Raw genomic sequence first — 18,206 nt, forward strand, 5'->3', positions numbered from 1 at the left:
TTTTCTGATTTTTGTGCATAATTGCCCATTTTTGCTGTTGTTTTTGTTTCTTTTGTAAAAAGTCGTATTATTCAACAATTTAACTGAGAAAAGCTTTACAACATTTGAAACTGAACATAATTTTCGTTTATATAACATATGGTTTGAAGGGCTGCGACGCCGTTCTCTTGCAGAAATTGGTAGTTTTTTTTGCTCTTTTTTTGCTGCTAATTTTTGTTGTCATATGCCAAATATTGTGTAATTAAAGGTCTCAGTGGCCCACTATAGATGAAGAATTGAACTTGAATATTTGTTATCGGTAAATAACTAATGGTTGTTTTGACTTTCGAATTAAATTTCTAAAAAGAAAGTATTAATATTCTTCAACTTGTCCCTTTTTGTTGTGGTTTCCGTTTTTTTTCGTTTTTTACTATGTTGTTCCATTTTCGCAAATTAGCCTCATTTTTAGAGCTCATTTTAATGTTGTATTGATTCAAACAATAGTTTTTCAGTTGTTTAAACTTTTTGAATGATTTCTTCGGGGCTTAGACAATTTGTTTCCGAAAAGTTTTGTGGAGTTTAGATACTCTTCAGTTTTTGTGGTTCATTTTGTTGTCATTTTGTGATGGTCGTTTTTCAATAAGGTATTATGATGATAAAAGGAGACGCAAATGAAGATGTTATATTCTTGTGGTTTATATCTTATAAATTAAATGGCTTCAAAACTGTGGTTTCAAAAAGTTGTTTTAGAAACTGATTAGTTCAGCTTGTATTTAATGTTATTTTTTAGTCTTATGATTTAGTCTGATTAATGACAAGGTTGCAATTACATTTCCGAGTAGTTGCAAGACAAACTGTCTACTCATTTAGTCGAAAGCTTCTGTTGGCTATGAATTTTGAAAATATTTGTTTTTAAAAAAAAAAGAGAGATTTTTGAGATCTGACAATTTTATTTCTGTTAAATTGTAGCTAAGCATATCTATATACAATTCACATCATTTATCTGTTGAAATAAAATTTGCTCTTTTTAAAACGGTTGTTTTCCTCAAATGTTCTTTCTTCTTGGAACAACCAGTTTTCATAAAACCAGTTTTCGTGATTTTTGCAAATTTGCCCCGTTTCTGTATACTTTTGTTTTCTCTTCACAGTATCACAATAATAAGCGTCATTTGAGTTACAAATGTTGTCACCTGCTAAAACTGCAACCGAAGATTCAATTGTTTTTAGTGATCAATATAATATTTAATTGATTGGGGGGACATCGTTTTCGTGCATAATTTTTTGTGCAGATTTTGCCTGTGTGTCTTTCTTTTTGTAGTGGTATGACATATCCTGGATAATGAAAGAGCCTCAGTCACTCTCAATTGAGGTATAAAAGACTCTCTCGCTGATTTTTTTTGATCCGTAATATTTCTAATCAGTTCGAACTTAATACTTTTTTTTTAAAAAAAAGCAATGTTTTAACAAAACTTTTGCCGCTTTTGCTCATTTCTAGTCGACTTGTTATCCAGTCGCATTGAGGAAAATCACCGTATTTGGTTCCAAAAGTACCGGTTAATCTTCTTAGTATAAATTTTATCTGATGCCCTTTTGATTTGGTTATTAGTGGGTTTCAAAAAATGGACAATGAGTTTTGGTCGTAATTAATATTTGTAACTATTTGATTTTAGTTGCCATCTTTCCTGGTATTCATATTATGGTAGCCACATGTCTCATAGACCCCGTAGAGTAGATTGTTTTACTCTTTTAGTAGTCTGTTGAACTATATGTTAATATGTTAATTTTTTTATCGCTTCCTCATTTGGTAGAAATTTAAGTGAAAAATGTTGATGAGCGGGGTCGGAACTTAATGTGCGAACGCACATTACCGCGCCTCCTTGTTGCACATAAAAAATGCATTAAGCTCTCCGAACAAAGCATTAGCATTCAAGTTGAACTTTAACAGCTAGTACCATTTGGATAAAAAGTCCTGTAAAGAACAAAAAGTAAAATAAAATAAAATAAAATAAAAAGGACCGTGTACACCCTCCGGCAACGATGGATGTAGGTCGGAACATAAGGGATGATGAGTAGCACTTAGCCCGATGCTGCACTTCAAGCTGTTCCCCTCCAGACAGTGTATAGACGGCCCAGTCACAAAAAAAACAAACAAATGGAGAGGAAAGCACCTACATATATAAATAGCACACATAAGGAACTGGTAAGGAAGGATTAAAATAAAAATAGGGTATCAAGGAATGAGCAAAGGAATAAAGTTAAGCAGCCATACACTCAGTGCAGCCTTCCCTCCTCCACGAAGGCGCTAATTGAAGTCTCACTGAGAACACGAGGCTTGAGGGCGCGACATCCCCTCAAGCAGAGAACACAGCTCCTCAGAGGTGCGAAGCTGATTTTTCGGATGTAGGCTCTTTTGTTAGTTGAGCCAAAACATCCTGCTCTTTTGTGATGAGTGTAATAAACAACAAACGTTTGTTTACATCTAAAAAACTCAAACTGAAAATGAAACTAAAATCGAAATTATTAAATTTGTTATTTTTGAGCTAAAGAAAAAATATGCCAAAATCAATGAAGAATATACGGAAAGAGAGATTTTCGGTTCCTCTTTGGCTCTTATTATGTCTTAAATAGGTCTCATTATAATAAAACCTATTTAAAAATAATTGTAAAAAGTTGAAAAATGATAGCAAGTGGAAACAACGCTTTCTGTAGCTACAAATATAGACTAAAAATTAAAGTCTTGCGTTGTGAAATTATCTATGGTGAAATACATTTGACACCACTGAGGTAATTCACCGCCGGCTGCTGAAACTGGTTTTACTTAAGCTAGACAGTCGTTAGAGAACAAGTCGTCCGACATTCGTCGGTTATACTTTTCAATTCCTTAATCTCATTGGGATTTGCAGTTTCCCAGAGCTGTTTCTTGAGTCTTCTACCTTGCCTAATCTTCTGTGCTGTTTTAGTATTTTTTATTTTGTCTGTAGATGTTGACAGAACAAAAGAACCCCTGAACACGATTGAACCCTTGCTTGATGCTTGAATAGCTGATGTAGTTTAGATGAAGATTAAATGCAGTTTATATTGAAGAAAAGAAAGTAATGAAAACGTTATTAGTCATAGATGTTCAAATGTAGATGGGGCCGCAAAAATTCCGTACTCATTTACCGATATAATGACGAACTGGAAGTCAAATATCTGATCATTGATATGCTCTCTTATTTTTGCTGCTCGAGGGAACGGGTAAGTTTTTCCTCAAATCGAAAAAAGTGTCTGTGAAATGTGAAGTTGTTTTTTTGTACTTCAGATAGTCCTTTCTATAGAATTTCAACAGTCTCCGTAGTTCGTTAGATGGAATAGCAACGATGCTCGTATGGTTTGAGAAAAAATACGATGATATTCAATATGTTTAAAAATTGCTTTTTTAATTTTTGTCTGAAACATTATGATAGATACAGTATGAAAAACCCGATGAAGTTTCATAGGCAAGATGTGAGAATCTCAAATACTAATTTGATGTAACATTTTAAGGAAATAGAGTTTTTACTAAATGTTAAATTGAAAAATATGGCAGGACAAGGCCTTAATTAAAATTCAAAAATTAGACCTAGAAATGACTAGGATTGGAATGGGACAACCATTTCGAAAAATCCCGATCAAAAACTCGATAAATTGTTTAAAAAAATTGAAAGTGAAATCGCTGCATGGGATTTAAAAACCACTATTGGTTTTTTGTTCCCATGCAACATCGTTTTCTCTCCTGGACTTAAAATTTGATTGCAAAATTTTCACGCCGCAAAACTATTCAATATTTCGCTCCACTGCCTGCTTCAGAGCGACCAAAATCACTACTCAAATTGAACTTCAAAATTGTGAACAGATCTTTGGAAAGCAGCTGGTAAAGCCTGGAATCTGCTCGAAATAAGTATTCGCTAGGCCCAAGCCAACTACTCAAAATTATGCTTATGGTTTAGTTCAGTAATCGTTTTCAACACTGACAGAGTAAAATTAACTCGAAGAAAAGGCAAATCTGATTTAAAAAATTGAAAAACTGTCTTCACAAGTTGCTCTTCATTCCAAAAAGGTATTATTGATTCCAGAGGTATTATTGCTATCTATGATAGTTGAGACAAACTTTTAAACCTCTTTTAAAAAGCCATGCGTGATCAAATAATATCGCTCGCTTTTCGCAAAAATTGTTCATGCCTTTTCTCTCTCCTCTCTGAATTATACATGAACAGAAAACCTCTGTCTCTCTTGCTCTCCCTTTCTCTCTGATTTTGAGTTTTTCTGCAGACTGGCTTAATTGTTTTTCCTCTTGCGGCAATTGATTTTTTCCATTCTCCCATTCTCTACAAGTAGATGTCACCGATTATTAAAATAGATCACCATTAGTTGTCCTCTTCAAGTCGTTCAAACAGACTGCGCCTCGATAAAAATCAAATTCTTTGGATTGCAAAAAGAAATCCTTTGAACGATGCGTGGGCAGTTATTCTTTTACAACCGGCTTGTAATCGATTTATTTTTTTGAGCTGTTGTGTTGTTTCTTAAGGACATTGATATAGGTTGACCGTAAAAATTTTAATCCTCAGCTCCAGAATGGAAAAACCAAATCGGAAAGAATGTTAATGACAAAAAAACTCGAAAACGTCGCCAACAGGGGCTCTCAACTTTGCTTGGCATCAATTCGTTGTTATCAATTTAAAATAGATCACCATTAGTCGTCCTCTTCAAGTCGTTCAAACAGACTGCGCCTCGATAAAAATCAAATTCTTTGGATTGCAAAAAGAAATCCTTTGAACGATGCGTGGGCAGTTATTTGTTTACAACCGGCTTGTAATCGATTTATTTTTTTTAGCTGTTGTGTTGTTTCTTAAGGACATTGATATAGGTTGACCGTAAAAATTTTAATCCTCAGCTCCAGAATGGAAAAACCAAATCGGAAAGAATGTTAATGACAAAAAAACTCGAAAACGTCGCCAACAGGGGCTCTCAAATTTGCTTCGCATCAATTCGTTTTTATCAATTTGAAACTTTTAACAGCTGCTGTTAGGATATCAAAAGTTATCAGGGGCTCCCCTTTTATTGACAATTCAGAGAAATCTTTAGAGTTCAACGGTTTTTCTGTTTGTGCCCCCAGCTAAGTGGTTAGCATATTATTTGCACCCCTCAGACGCATGTGCCATTCTTTTACATAAGCAGTTACTATGTGCTTTGTAATGGGGATACATAATGTACTGGGTGCGCAATCGGAAAAGATCCAGTTTTCTAAAACCTTCTCTCTCTCTCTCCAGATCTATTCACTTGTTTTCATGATTATTGAAGTCATATTGAAATGATGATTGTTTTGTCAAGCCGAAACAAGAAGTGAAGCGAAAAAGGCAGTGGCTTTGCGGCTTGAAATTTTTGTCTGTAATTGTTTGAAAGGAGTGAGAGAACTGTGTTCAAACAGAAATTCGTTTTCTCGCTAGCTTTTTTTGTTCACATGCAGCAGTGTGATTGCGATTTTTCCGTTTTTTTATTTGAGCGGATTTTTTTAACTTTGTTTCTCCCAATCCATTCATAGTCATTTTAGTTCTAATTTTCAATTGCTGTCAAACGAAGTGTGATGCAATTATTGTAAACTTGTTGGCTTTCTGTGGCTAAACATTCTGACTTCTTAAGTAAGTTTTTCGCGATTCATCTCTTCATTTTTGATAGATTTCATTCCAAAATAGTTTGTTTTCATATAATAGTTTGTTTTGATTACTAGTGGTTGAGTATCAAAGCCGAATTAGCGTAGTGGTTAAGTTGTCTGACTGCTATCCTGAAAGTCGTGGGTCCAAACCACTATGAGTTTTTGAACCAAAAACATTTTTAAGCTACACCCCGAAATTTATTTGACCCTCACCTGTCGTTCGAGAGCAATTCAACCGACGTTAGTCATTGATGCAACTGAATGGAATTTAGAATTTATCCAGCAAGTATACGCGAATACGGTGAAGGTCAGAAAGCGAAATCAAAAGAAACTGGATGAAGCGATAAAGCCCGGGCACAGTCTTATGTTTTAGGACTTGGTGCATTAAGTTATCAAAGTTCCTTCGAGTATACTGCCATTTGTTTTTAGTATCAAGGGTATTTTTCTCCAATTTAGAGCCTCAGATCACATAATTATCGAATCTAATGAAACTGCGGACCAAATAGGATACTTTGATACATAGAAAAATGAGAATGTCCTTTTGTTATTTTATAACTTCAATCTGAACGGAGGTCTGTATCAACTGTGGCTGTTTTCCAGCAAAGTGCTGGTTATGTTTACTGTTAATAATTTTGTCTAATGATAGTTTCTTCATTTTCAAGTGCGCTACTTCTCATTTTCTGTTCTGGACGATATGGATCTTTCCTGTGTCATGCTATGTCTGACTAGTTCAGTTGTCTTTGATTGTTAACATGGTAGCTCCAAAAAGCGGGGACTTTGTCAAGATTTTGTGACAAAAAATAGGCCAGTCTGAAAGTTTCATCTGGTCTTGAAATTTTTTTAGTTCACTAACGCTTAAGTTCAATGTGGTTTTAGTTAATCCAGGGATCATTGGAATTTCTTTAGTGCCCCAATTTGAGGTTTCTTCTAGCCAAAACGGTCTGGATTCAATTTGGCCACTGAGGAAAATAGGCTTCTGGGATTAATTATCTTCTTGTTTCACTGAACTTTCGTTATGATTGTTTTTGGTTCAAATTTGGGGAAATGTTTGTAAATTAGTTTGTTGTTATAATTAAGTTAAATAGAGTTTTGTTTGATGCTGTCATTAAACAATTTTCCATTGTTCCTCGCAGGAAATGAGCAATGATAAGTGACCCGAATTTGTAGATACCTGTTTACTAAGTTGACACGATTCTAATTATTGTTGTTTTTCCCTCGGAAACGGAAGTTTAGAAGTCACGCTGACTACCGACTATATGTTTGGACATGTTTACTTGCGTAAGGCGTGTGAAATAACAATTGATAAAAACTGGTATCTAAATTTGTTGCTTAGTCGATATGATCTAATGTAAATTGAGCATTAAGACATTTTGGCTCCGGTGGTGTTGGTTGCAATTATATTTTGGATGTGTTGGAGTGTATTCGGTTTGACATTTTTATTATTAGCTGGCGCGACGCTCCAATTAAGCTACTAGCGAGTAACACTGTCAGTTTTAACCGGAGGTGTCGCCATGTTTATTAAAAACAAATTCCGCCTTAATTCGATGCAAGATGCGATAACTACAATGCAATTTGCCACATTAAATTCCAATTTGCTAATTCAAATTTGAGTCGTCTAAGATCTTTAAGCGCGTGTTGGCCTTGTGTATTTGATTATGTTTCTGATTTGATCAATTTTTATAAGCGCTGATTTGAATTAAAAGGAGCCGGTGCCGTTCTTCCGTTAAAACCTCCAGGGCTTAATTGTCCAGTTTTTGTCCAAAATTCGAGATATTTGTGAAGAAATTCCCCCCTCTTATTACGCTCAACTGATTTCAATTAGACGCCAAATGTGAGTAAAAGTTAGTACTGTATTTGTGTTTAACTTTTGGTCAACAGGTGAAAAATGTGGCGTGGTGTATTTGTACACGTGAATTGCAACGAGGCGTTAAGACTTGACAATCATTGGGGAAAATATTAAGAAAGGTGTTTTGTACTCATTCACGTGCGGATAATTAACCTATCCAACCGAACACTTGATATTAATCAATTAAATATAAAAGCCAATACCTAATTTCATGGTGTTACTAACCCGGATTATATGCTGCGGTATTATTGTAATAAACTCTGGCTGCGTTCCAGATTGGAAGCCTGGCGGGTTTCTGGGTTAGTTTATTTCTGCCCGCGGGTAACCCTTATGAGTTCGTGTTATATGCCCTGTGTTTGGGTTGTTTACCCTGTTTATTAGGCGTGTGAAGAAAAAGGGGTAATGTTAGCCTTTTATTTGTGTTTATTCTAAATAAATTACCTAATTTTGGTCGCAATTTTGCTGCTCTCAAACATGGGAAATGAATTTTTAAAGTTGGCTCCAAGGTTTGAAGATCAGTTGTTTTCGGTCATAGACATTCTGTGATCTAAGATTTAAAGTTGGAAGCTCGTTTGATTTTGTAGTTAATCAAAATTAGCGCTGTATGAAAGTGGTTTGCCCAAAAGTTTGCACCAAATTCTTGGTTGCAAATTTTGGGCACAGAATTTGTTTTCTGGACCAGAAGTGCCTAGACTTGGTTGCTTTGTCTGATTTTGCAGACGATTTGCTGAAAGTTTACTTTGCCAAGTACGGTATTACACCTTTTATAGGGTCTGTATTTGAGCCTTGCCTGAGCCCTGCACCAGATTTCGAGAATTTGGGAATGTATCTGGCTATTTCATACTTCCCTCAGCGGTTACAAATGCAAAACAGCTGCTATGCAAGACAGTTTCGATAGCCCTCGAATAATGCACCCCCTTCGCCTCACTCCCCCCCCCCCCCCCCCCCCCGGAGGCTGTGGACCGGTTGAGTTGGTCTGTTGGTGGCCTGCGCGTGCTCCACACGTGTGAGATTTGAGCTTAGCCTCTAATGCAGTCGACTTAATAATCCACGCGCTACGCTTAAATTTTCGCGCTTCCCTTATATCCCTAAATCCCCCTACGGAGAGATATATGAATTTAGGAAAGGCGCAAACTCTAATACCTTTAACAGTAATCTTAATACACGCAGTATAAACGTTCGCATTAATATATAACCCAAACTTTCTGGGCTACTTTTGTAAAATTTGTCGAAATACTAAATTTTGCCCGGCTTTGTAGCCTGTCTTGTGCGCTGTTTTGCTGGATTTACCCCAATTTGGGCTATAAAGCGAGGTTTAATAGCCAGTGTTATTGTATGCGTGGTGGAAAGTTTGCGAGAGTAGCTTTATATCCCTGTGAAATCTAAATCTCTCCATACTTCGTAACACCTTTTCACCACTAAGACACACTTGAGAGTAGTAAACAATTTGTCATTTCAACACGCGCTGCCCGGGCCAAAATCATTGCCTCTTATTTCCAATAAATAGCCTCCGTTTGAGAATTATTGTTTGTGTTTATTTGATTAAATGCCGCTACTCCTCAAAAGCTGCTAATTTTCAACACTAACCATTATTAATTCGGTTCCGGTTATTCCCGAAATTTATTTCGGCTCATTTCAAGAGTTCTTCTGCGCTTTTTTCGTAATTAAGGCCAAATTTACACAACAAAAGCAAGGATTTTTGTTTTTATTAAAGCTTCTTATCTCGAGAGAATAAAGAACTCAAAGGTAAGTGGCTAGTTTAACAACTTGTGTGTGTTTCTTAGATCTCTTATAGGCTTTGTTTTCCTAATAAAGACTTGAAAAGATCAAAAATGACACTTAAAAAGGAATAATACTCTCTGTGCTCTCACATTCTTTGTGATGTTTGAGGTTTATTTAGTTATTGAAAAAGTAATTAGCCATCCATTTTTCATTCCTTTTCCCCAATCACAGACTATAAGTCCCCAATTACATTGTTTTCCTCAACTTGGGCGCGACAAATTACGGAGCCTTTTCTGTTTTGAGATAGAAATGAGTCTTTTTTAATTTGGTGATTTCCCAGGCTGAGAGTTACAATGGGTTATTCTTGTGTAGCAATTAAGAGCCTTCAAAAAGCAAAAGGCTAGCTCTTTTTTTGTATACAAGAAGAATTGTGAAAATAAACGCGACTAGCGAAACGACTCAACGTCGCCTCCGAAACTGCTGAAGGAAATCTTACTAATGAATTGATTATTTCTGCAGGCGCCAATTTTGAAATTTTGATCAACTTTTCGGAGACTAATGTTTTCCTGAGCATATTAGTCACAATTTTGGTCGATAAAGTTGCAAGGCAAGCTTTATCGTATTTCCACTATATTTTCTGTCATTTTTTGAAAAACTTGATATTGGCAATGTTAGTGCTTTTCGTCCGCCAAATTGATTTCAGTGCCCCTCAATAAAATCTCGTTTCTCTATATAGATGGGCTATTTACCACGGCCGTGAAACCGAAAGCGAGAGCGTTTATGAGTAAAAATATTCTGAAATGCAACGTTTTGTTCTTTTTTTTAAATATTCTACTCTTGCGCGGCGTTGATGAGTAAGCAGCAAGGTACGAGTGGGTCAATAAGTCAAGCAAACATCAAAAACAATTCGTGTATGTCACAAAAAACCCGAATTTCGCTCTCTAAGCAAAGTAAGTGATTTTCGTAAATTATTTCATTTTGTGATATCGTGAATCGTAACAAAGTATTTATGATATGTCCTAATTTTTTAAAGCAAAATAGTAAAGCGTTGAATCCTGAGTTAGATTAGATGTCTCTTTAAAGAATCGTAGTTAATCGGGAATTCTGAAACTAACAATGTCCTAATTAATAATTCTTTGCCTGCATCAAAAGGAGCACGCTCGCTTGTTTTGGGTATTAGGCAAATTGGTTGTACTTCTCGAAACACCTTTGGTAAGAACCAAATGATTCAAGCGTAGATTAAGCTTGATCAACATTGCTCGTTTGAAACTGTTTGTCTAAGCTGTCAACTTGAAGTGTGTCTAAATTTGCTCAAATTATCTTCAGAAGCACATAGAACTTCAGCTCAGCCCTCAGATCAAGGCGAGAATTATGTGTGCACGTGTGTGTTTGTATATATGAGTGTGTGTTTGTGCTTTAGTACACATGTAATGTCACCTCACCTTTATTTCACTAGTTCCTGATGTTAGTTCACTTTCGAGTTTCGTAGGTTGACGTTAGCTCTTTATTGTGGCTCTATCTTTGAGTAGCTAATTTTATACCAAGATATCTAGCCGTTTATTCACATCATTGTCCGCGGTTATAAAATCGTTTTGCAAATTTGGTGAGGTAAGTAACGCTTTTATTGGAACCGTTATGGCTATTTTCATAGTTTTAAAAGGTAACTAACAGCAGTTTAAATTTTAACTTCCTAAAACTTTTGTATAAACTCTTGAAATATGAATTGAGGAAGGTTTTTCTATGAAATAGTATCAAAAATAGCTACTATTAGTTAAATTTTTGATTTATTGTGAAAATTCTTTACCTTTTAAGGTCAATTGTGCGAACGAATAGCAGATTTTATGATATAGAGTATTAGCAAGTGCTTATCTTTAAAAGGATATTTCATTTGGTGTTAATTTGTTGCTTGTCAGTTTGATGAATTTTTATTGCCAAGAACTTTTGTCGGTCTTTTCTGCCAAAAAGCCTTCTACATCGAGCTCAATTAAATTATTCTTAAACATAATTAAAAACTTGTGAAATTGAATCCGAAGAGAATTCATTTATAAGATATGAATCCTATAGTTCCTTTTTATGCAATTTTTGCCTGGCAGAAGTCGAAATGTACGTAATTTGCTTTGGTTTAAATTAATGGATTCACTAAACTCTGTTTATAAGCGTTTGTTCTTTTTGAGTTACGTTTGCGCTAGGTAGAGTTCAGTCACCATCAACGATTTTCCATCAGGGTTAATATTTTTTTAATCCAGGAACTTATAAAAATTTTAATTTATAAGAGCAAATTGCATGTGCGTAATTGTGATGATTGGTTGCAGTTTCTCACTCCTTAACAAAGAAGGATGTGCTTTACTCAACATTTATCTTACGTAAAATGCTCTGTACTTCACTTTCAAAACGAAAATAAAGCTCTATGCTAACAAATTTTTCAGGAGTGAGATGCAAATATGCGCCGCTTTAGCAGATTATTTTGGCTGATTTGCTCTAGGCTAATTAATGGGTTCATTTAACATAAAAGTTGATTGCTGACTTGTTAATCTGAATAGGAAACAATTTTGAAAGGAATTATGTCGCAGGTACTTATGATGGACCGCTTCTTGGTAGTTAATTGAAAAGGTCTCCGATGTAACTAAATCAGAAAAAGTTATCAAATGTGGAAATAGATGAAACTTAAAGAGAAGCTAAAAATTTATAGGAAAGAAATGAAAATTGTTGTTTCTTCCTTTATTGAACTCTTGAACTCATATTTGAAAAATTAAGCACCTTGCAGTTGTTTTTTATTGATTTATTTGCCTGAAATTGAATCTATTCGAAAAACTCCAGGTACTCTTGATGTGCAAGAACAGTATAAGAAACAGCTTCTAGAGAACAAGATTTTTCTGTATAACAAAATTTAAAAACTTGGTTCATCTTTGTGCTGAATTCTCTGGCGTTCTGAACAAACGATTTTTGTTCAAATAAGGTTTTTTATTTTGTAGATTAGTTTTTCTTCAGAGGCAGTATTTGAAATTTACTTTTAAATATCAAATATATTTAGGAAAAATAATTTTGTCGATTTGTGCGGGCATTTACGCTGAGCACGCATCCTATAGTCCATTTGTAAATTGATATAAATGGAATTCTTCAGAGTTGCATAAATATGGGGTACTTGAGATAGGAACAACAGAACAACGGTAATAAAACGCTCCTTTTTCTGTTAATTATTCGTGCTACATTTCTAATGTTTAGGAAAAAATCTTGGTTTTCTTGTAACTGTCTATAAATTCGCAGTCTTCTAACCCTGCGTCTTAGTTCATTCGGCGTTCAATTTGACTTAAAAATATTAAATTGGTTTTTAAGGGTCATTCAAAAACATAGCATGGGAAAAAGAACGACAAATATATTTTTTCTTTTTTTTACTTTGGAGACATAAAATTGGTGAATTGCAATCGATTAGTAACGTGAGCCTGGAGAAGAAAATCTTTATTGGTTCGGGTTGAAATGTTACATTCAAATTTATTCGACGCCTGAATTAAAAATAACTGATTCACTTCTTGCCAAATGTAACTTGCCAAACGTAAGATAATGGTTTGCTCCATTTTTTGTTCCGACCTACTTTAGTGGGGGAGGAACTATATACTCAAATGGGTTTTTTTTGTTCAGTCACATTTGGCCGACCGATATAATCATCGTAGAGAGTTGTGAGTGGTATCATTAAAAAGCCCGTCCAGCGTAGAATATGGAATTAAAAAGATTTTTTTCATTTTTTTCTTTTTATAGGGAGTTATCGAGGTTTAAAGTTTTGTGAGTATGTGACGTAATTCAGCTGTTTTTATTAATTTTTCGTCAAGTTTTCTTTACTCTAGTGTTATTGATTTTATCTCTAAAGATAGAGAAGTGTTGCTGAATTCTTCGACCCGAATTTTTTAGCAAGAATTTTTGCTAAATTTGTCAAAATTCGACTTTTTTCTTGAACAAATTTGCTTTTTTAGCCCAATGATTTTAAATTTGCTGGGATTAGATACCTTAAAACTGCTGCCATATTCTTTTTAAGCTAACAGACGATCTAATTCTATACCCGCTGGTTTTGAGAGTCTTCTGGAATTATTATTTCGTCAGTTTTTTGCAAATTAAAACTCGGTAATTACACAAATTGCAATTTTATTTTTGACATCCTGAAGAATTTTGTTGAAAAAATGATCTGTTTCGAAACCATTTGAACAAATGAGTGTTTTGTTAGGTTGCGCAGAAAAATCTGGGCTGATCTTTATCTCGTCATGGATCCTAACAAGAAATTTTTTTCTAGATTTTAATGGGGCGCGACTTTTTTTCAAAATATTTCCGCTATGAAGAGGTTTTTATGTAAATTTTTTTTTACATACAAGAAATTCAGATCAGGGCCTAATGAATGACAGATATTGTTTTAAAAAAAACAAAGAGCAACGCGATTATATTACGGTTTCAGAATAAGCTCATGGTTTTAGTGGTTCTGACCAATTGTTTTCGTAAAAAAAAATTTTTAATTTTTTTTATTGAATTTTGCTTTCATTTGTTAAATTTTTGTAGTCCAACAGCTTATTGTCCCCATTCAAAGATCCAGTTATTATTTAAGAGCTATAAATTAAACTAGACAAATCATTCAGTTGTTATCTAATGTCTGTTTTAACTTTGAATATAATTGTTTTAAGAAGACATCGGTTAATTTTTGAACTTTGCCACTATTTTTTATCTTATTTCTCTTATCTTCGGTTGCAGACTCAGTAAAAAAGCAGAAACCGATTTCCTGTTGGTCATAAATTACTGTTCGTAAAGGTTTTATGTTCAATAATTGGTCCCTTTTTTTATTCAACGCGTTTTCAAGTTTTTTTCATTTTTGAGCATAAATGCATTTTTTAAGTTCATTTCGTTGCCTTGTGATATTATCTTAAGATTCGCAAGTCCAACTGAGGAAAATTATAGAAAACGCACATCTTTGAAGACAAAACTTATATGGATGTGGTAATTGTTTTAGTTATATAGTTTATGCTTTTTGGGCTGAGACACAGTTATCTCGCAAAATTCCAATCGTTTTTCTTTTGTTTTTGCCTACGTTTGTCTTTTTTTGTTGTTGTTTTTGTACGCCTTATACTTGATAACGATAGGTCTCAATTGCTTCCCCAGGACTTATAACTCAACCTAGTTAAAGATTTCAGTTTATAGCTGTTTGTTTAAATGACATTAAAAATGAATTAAGAAAAACATTTATTTGAACTGTATACTTTCTGCTTTCATTTTCGTAATCATGTAACTCAATCTCACTAATTAAAAATCCTTTTACTTTTGTTGTTTCATACATTTTTTTGCGCTTGGTTATACGTTGTGACATATGGCTTCGACCATTGATTTCACAAAAAAGTTTTCGAGATTTCTAAACTATTGAATTTTTGGCTTTTTTTGTTCTCATCTTCTCGTAGTACTTTTATAAGGAAAACTCACTGATGTTAAAATGAAACAAAAGTGACAACTTACGCTTCTTGCAGGTATGATCTTATAATTATAGTGCCTCAAAAAGTGTGATCTCGTAAAATTGTTTGAAGTTTTGGCTTCTTTATTTATTTGTTTTTTTGTCTGGTTGTGACTTAGTCTCATTCTTCACAGGCCAATTTGGCATCCGGAGTATCACAATCAAATTCAACGTGGTCTGTTGAAATCTTAAATCTGTTATAAATTTTGAAAAAATTTGTTTTCATAAATATATTTGGGTTTTTGAGCTTCATCATTTTTTAATAACGTTTTTCGGTTGATTTGTAGCTCAGTCTCTGTAAACACAGGTCACAACACGTTTCCTTTGAACAGTATTTTGATATCTATGAAAGTTTTAGCTTCAAATGCTTGTTTCTTGTTTTTATTACTACTGTTACTACGAGATTTCATAAATTATTTCAGATTTAAATTATTATATTTTTATATTTTATAGGATTTTTGTTTTCTTTTTCATTAATAACATTAATCGTAGGTTCCATTGGCTCTGTAATTTTGCGCAATTAAACATTGGATAATGACATGTCTTAATTGCTTCCTATGGAGATATAAACGAACATTTAAGTAATTCCAGTTGATATCGAATGACCTTAATACTTGTAAAATAATTGTTTTCAAAATGGAAACGTATTTTTGAACTTCGCACCTCGTTGCTCTTTTTGATCGACCAGTTAACCAGTCGCATTGAGGACAGGTGTCTTATTTTTTCTAATGAAGTATAGGTCAAATTGTTTTGGTTAGGTTTTATCTGATGCGAGTTTGGTTTTGTTATGATTTTATTTATTTTAGCCACCGATTTTTGGTCGTAAATAATGTTTGCTGTTTGATATTTATTATTGTCCTATCTAGTTGTCCTATTAACAACAACGTTCATCAGCCATCTAGGGTGGCATTATTGTATTCCATTGGTTGTTTATTTAATGATATGTATGTTGTTGAAGGTTTTCTAACTCTTCATCATTTGGTAGCCAATTAACTCAAGACTGTGGATGAGCGGGGTCGGAACCTTATGTGCGTACGCACATTACCGAGCCGCCTTGTTGTTTTTTTTCGTTAATTATAAATTTTTGATGGTTCTATTTTTGAACTATAGTCCTCTGTGAAAGTCAGTTTTTAGTTCCTAAATAATTGATAGCTTAATTGGTTTTTCATCTGGTAAATTTATATTAACATGGGATTTCTGAAATATTCATTTTTCAAAAATAAAAAATACTCAAACTGGATACGGAAAAAATGCCTCAATTTGAGCTTCGATTGACAGTCAATAGATGTCGGCGGATATCTGAATTACACTATATGATAATTGGAGGTCTGTTCAAGACTGAAGCGCAACAATTTTCAAATTATTATATATCTAAAGAAATCAATTGTTTCAGCTAAAAACATAGTTGTAGATCTAAGGAGCAGTTCTATTACGGCTCAATGGTTTAGTGGTCCAAATTTTATTATTTATTGCAATGCAATAACAGTTTTTGGGTTTATATTCCATTGTGGACCAACCCGTTAAAATAGGTTTTTGCTGAATTTTTGATCCTATTTAGTTTACTACAAAACGGACATTTTCGAATCTTTTGGTGAGATTAAACTAATATCCTCCCAGAATTGAATCAACAATCTTTTATAATGTGATTATAACTATAACTATATCCTTAATTGTTTTAGTTCAAAAGCTTCTGGTTTTTGAGGGAAATAGTTTATGCTTTTGAAGTAGGTCTAATCAATCGAAATTCAATTTGTCGTTTTTTTTTGTGTCTACTCTTTAAACTTGCCTACATGTAAAATCCAGAGCTGCTGATTTGCTTTTGGGGTTGAAAGTTCAATTTTGGGTCACACGAACAAAAACTGTTACGTCTATTTTAAGGTCGTTGCTGGTTTTAGTTGTTTTCTGGAACCATTTTTCATAATCTTGTCATGATTAAATCCTACTAAAATAATTCGCTTGTCACGGTAAAACTGTCAATTTTTCATTTGCAATGTTAGCATTAATGTCGATTGATTACAAAGCCCTGTTATTGTGGATAAAGGTGAATTTAACGCCTATTTAGTTTGACAAGTTAATATGTCTTTTCCCCTTTCATAAATTGACGTGGGACGTTTTCCAGGCTGTAAGATATGAACAAACAGAAGTGACAGTAATGAAAGAGTCAAAGGTTGAATTGTTTCACACCTGATTAATCCCATTTTAGGGCATTTGACAAGTAGAAAAGCCTCTCAACATTTCCTTGCTCCGTTTCCATCGGAGTCAAAAGCAATCTCTTAAACCAAAAATTATTTTTAATACCTTAGTTAGACGTCTCTTCAAACGATCTTGGTTAATCGGAAAATTCTCATCTGTTCAAATCAGTAAGGAATAATTTCAAAATTGATAGAAGATTGAAAACTGAAACAGAGTATTATTTTTTATTTTTCTTAACCAGTATACCCTCAAATTATTGAAACCCGCCCATCTCAATTCGGTCTCGTTTTGACCGTTTCAGTGAACTGGTTGGGGTTGTCAGTGCATTTTGTGGCTTGCAGTTTGTTAATTTTACTATTGATTTAAAAACAACTTTTTTATTGAATTTGATTTCAACTATTGTATATATTTTTGCGGATAAAAAATGGCGTGGTTTGAGGTTATATTGAATATTTATTGGGAAAAGTAAGGTGTATGAAAATAAATGTTGATGGATATAAGATTTAGTTCATTAAAACTTAAGCAATTTTGCCTCAAATTATTTCTAGGGTTTTAAACCGTCTGTTTTTAATGTTGTGAAGTTTTTTTCTTTTACGGCTATCGCTATAAAACACTTTGATGTCGGCTAAGTTGTAAAATCAATTGTTTTTATTGCAAATGAATTTTTTGACCCCAATTTAAGAAATATTGACCCAAATATAGGGAAAAATTAATTGCTACCTAGATATAATAAAGTGAGCAAAAGTTAATTGAATTCAAAAATTTAAACTCGTGAAATTTGCTTGTTAAACATAGATAAAAGACAGCCTTTTATTTAAGAATAAATGCTTTATAAGATCAGTTATTTGTTATTGTTTATTAAAAGCACAGGTTCAGCTGTGTGAATGTTTTGCTGCAAACGTGATAAATTTTTTGTGGCGGTTAAGCGGCTGCATAAAACGTTGGTCGTTGGCTTAAGCAGTGCTATAAATTAGCAAGGTAATAAAAAGTAATTAGTCAAAGAATGTTTAAGTGCTCAATTAATTGACTCACAGATACAGTGGTCTATGCGACGCTTAATTCTCTTCTTAATCAAGAAAAAAGACTTTGAGGCCAAGACTTAATTGTGTGCATTTTATCTCTTTACATCTTTTCATACACGTGTTTGTTCACCCACCGTGCGCCTCGCAGGAATTACGTGAACAATTTTGACGAAGGGCGGATCAAAGCCGATCAGCGGTATTAAACATTAAATGGTCGCTTGGTTAAAGTTCAGACGTCAATTTTGTTTCCGAAATGATTAATGACGTCTCGGTGTTCAATTAAATTTTAATTTTTGC

The 18,206-nt window shown here is 33.9% G+C and overlaps 1 protein-coding gene across 2 annotated transcripts in view; it reads left to right on the plus strand.

Moving 5' to 3' along the window:
• Positions 1–8,694: 8,694 nt before the first annotated feature.
• Positions 8,695–18,206, plus strand: part of LOC142353100 (uncharacterized) — a 35,912-nt gene continuing 26,400 nt past the window's right edge. Inside the window, exon 1 of one of the 2 annotated variants that reach the window (XM_075405296.1) lies at positions 8,695–9,242. The gene's annotated coding sequence lies outside the window, so the exon portion shown is untranslated. Of the gene's footprint in view, positions 9,243–10,640; positions 10,827–18,206 lie in introns of those variants that run through there. The other variant, XM_075405299.1, reaches the window with a different exon arrangement.

Source organism: Convolutriloba macropyga, chromosome 14 (genome assembly GCF_964194025.1).
Source record: "Convolutriloba macropyga chromosome 14, txConMacr16.3, whole genome shotgun sequence".
Taxonomy (NCBI): Eukaryota; Metazoa; Xenacoelomorpha; order Acoela; family Convolutidae; genus Convolutriloba; species Convolutriloba macropyga.